At 47.4% G+C, this 3,160-nt stretch overlaps 1 protein-coding gene across 1 annotated transcript in view; it reads right to left on the minus strand.

Annotated features, from left to right (window-relative positions):
* Positions 1 to 3,160, minus strand: part of NEMF (nuclear export mediator factor) — a 73,455-nt gene that overhangs the window by 66,345 nt on the left and 3,950 nt on the right. The gene's annotated exons all lie outside the window — the stretch shown is intronic.

The following is a 3,160-nucleotide window of genomic DNA, read 5'->3' on the forward strand; positions in this document are numbered from 1 at the left end:
GTGAAATCTAGAATACAAGTTATTTGCTTCCAAAGGTACAATGGCAGAACAGGCACAAGCTAGACATCTCCATTACAAATGAGAGAAACTAGAGGAAAAGAAGTGATAACAGGCACCAAGCAAGTCAGCAGAACACATTACATTAGCCCTCAAGGCTTTGAAAATAATCTTCTGTTCTCTGAGGCAGTTGACACAATGACCCTGCCCTCTAGACTCTAGGTATTGGCCACACTCTCCAGATTCTGAGTGGAAGCCCCTCGGCCCTGGGCTTCAGCTCTGTCTTCTAGGCCCACTGGGACAGCAACTCTGCTCCCTTGGCTTTAGGCGCACCATTCTCCTAGCGCATGGTAGTGACAACTCCACCCTTAGAAACAATAGAAGCCATGGCTCCACCCTTTGAAACCCCTCAGGTCACAGCCATACCTTTTGAGACTGAGGCAGCTGACTTCTGTGTTCCTTGTCTCTTCAGCTTCTGTTTCCTGTGGCCTCTGGGCCCTTAAGGCCTCACACCTGCATCTGCCCGGCTGGGGAAAGTGTTCCAAATTTCCATAGCTCCGTCAATTAAGTGCCTGGAGGCACACCACTCCGCCAGGAAGCCTCCTGCACACAGGCACTCAGCTCTCTTGCTGGGGGTGGGAGGGTGGGGGGCGGGGAGTCGGCTCCAGTGTGTCTAGCGATTGTCTCCTGGTTCTGCTGCTGCAGGTTCTCTGCTGCTGCTGGTCCTCTGCTGCTCCCACTCCTCTAACCATTCAGTTTCAAAACCTCTTCCACATTTTAGGTATCTGTTACAGCAGCACCCTACTGCCAGTACCAAATTCTATCTTAGTCCTCTAACGCTACTCTAACAGGAATGCCACAAGTGGATGGCTTTAACAAAGAGAAATTTATTCTCACAGTCCAGTAGGCTTCAAGTGCAAATTCAGGGCATCAGCTCCAGGGGAAGGCTTTCTGTGTCAGCTGTGGAGGAAGGTCCTTGTCATCAATCTTCCCTTGATCTGGGAGCATCTCAGCACAGGAACCTCAGGTCCAAAGGACACGCTCTGCTACCAGCACTGCTTTCTTGGTGGTATGAGGTCCCCAACTCTCTGCTTGCTTCCCTTTCATATCTTGAGACATAAAAGGTGGTGCAGGCCACACCCCAGGAAAACTCCCTTTACACTGGATCAGGAATGTGACCTCTGTAAGGGTGGTGTTACAATCCCACCCTAATCATCTTTAATGTAAAATTACAATCACAAAATAGAGGCCAACCACACAATTCTGGGAATCATGGCCCAGCCAAACTGATACACATATTTTTGGGGGGACATAATTCAAACCATGACACCACTGAGTCTATTCCAACTCATGGCGATACCATGTGTAGTCAGAGTAGAAATGTGCTCCATAGGGTTTTCAATGGCTGATTTTTTGGAAGTGTATCACCAGGACTTTCTTCTGAGGCCTCTAACCTCCAACCTTTTGGTTAGCAGCTGAGCCTTAACCATTTGTACCACCCAGAGTCTCTGAGAAAAACTTACCTAACTTGAATCCAAAAACAGATTTTAAGTTGTTGAGAGTAAGGCTTTTCTCTGTAAAGCCCCTAATGAAAATAACACAATGTCTATAACAGACAGATTTCTGAAGGAAAGTAAATGAGGAGACGGAAGGAAATTAACACAGGTAGACCACTAATTAGGGAGCCCTGGTGGCGCAGTGGTTAAGAGCTTGGCTGCTAACGAAAAGGTAGGCAGTTTGAATCCACCAATCACTCCATGGAAACCTTATGGGGCAGTTCTATTGTCCTATAGGGTCGCTATGAGTAAGAACAGACTCGACAGCAATGGGTTTTTTGGGTTTGGTAGCACAGTAACTAAGCACTCAGCTACTAACTGAAAGGTTGGCGGTTCGAACCCACCAGCCACTCCACGGGAGGAAGATGTGGCAATCTGCTTCCATAGAGATTTACAGTCTCAGAAACCCTATGGAGCAGTTCTACTCTGCCCTATAGGGTTGCTACGAGTTGGAATTGACGCAACAGGGTAACGGGTTTTTTGGTTTTTAGAGCCTTAGTTATGTGTCAAGGAGCCCTGGTGGTGCAGTGCTTAAAGCGCTTGGCTGCTAACCGAAAGGTCAGTGTTTCAAACCCACCAGCTGCTCCACGTGAGAAAGACGTGGCAGTCTGCTTCCACTAAGATTGTTGTTGTTAGGTGCCGTCGAGTCGGTTCTGACTCATAGCAACCCTGTGAACAACAGAACAAAACACTGCCCTGTCCTGCGCCAGCCTCACAATCACTGTTATGCTTGAGCCCATTGTTGCAGTCACTGTGCCAATCCATCTCGCTGAGGGTCGTTCCTCTTTTTCACTGACCCTGTACTTTACCAAGCATGATCTCCTTCTCCAGAGACTGATCTCTCCTGACAACATGTCCAAAGTATGTGAAACGTAGTCTGGGGTCTTAAAAGCCCATGAGCAGCCATCTGAGATACTCCACTGGTCTCACCCCTTCGGGAGCAAGGGAGAATGAAGAGAACAGGATACAAGGAAAAGATTAGTCCAAAGAACTAAAGGACCACAGCTACTACAGCCTCCACCAGACTGAGTCCAGCACAGCTAGATGGTGCCCAGCTACCACCATTGACTGCTCTGACCGGGATCATAACAGAGGGTCCTGGACAGAGCTAGAGAAGGATGTAGAACAAATTTCTAACTCACAAGAAAATACCAGATTTACTGGCCTGACAGACTGGAGAAACCCTGAGAGTATGGCCCCTGGACACCTCTTTTAGCTCAGTGGTGAAGTCATTCCAGAAGTTCGCTGTTCAGCTGGGGACTGGACAGCCCCATAAAACAAAACAGGACTAATGAGGTACAGCAGTCCAGGGACAAGGACTAGAAGGCAGGAGGGGACAAGAAAGCTGGTGATAGGGAACCCAAGGTTGAGAAAGGACAGTGTTGACATTGTCATAAGGCAATATGTGTACTAACTGTTTAATAAGAAACTATTTGTTCTGTAAACCTTCATCTAAGGTACAAAAAAAAAAAATTATCTATGTGAGATCAAACTGACAACAGCAACTCAAAAGGTTTGATGGGAAGCCCAGGGGCCAGTGAGTTGAAGATAATGGTAATGGAATAATTTGGAAAAGGATAGTGAGAATAGCAGCACAACTGGAAGAA

Source organism: Trichechus manatus, unplaced genomic scaffold, assembly GCF_000243295.1.
Source record: "Trichechus manatus latirostris isolate Lorelei unplaced genomic scaffold, TriManLat1.0 scaffold00010, whole genome shotgun sequence".
Lineage (NCBI taxonomy): Eukaryota > Metazoa > Chordata > Mammalia > Sirenia > Trichechidae > Trichechus > Trichechus manatus.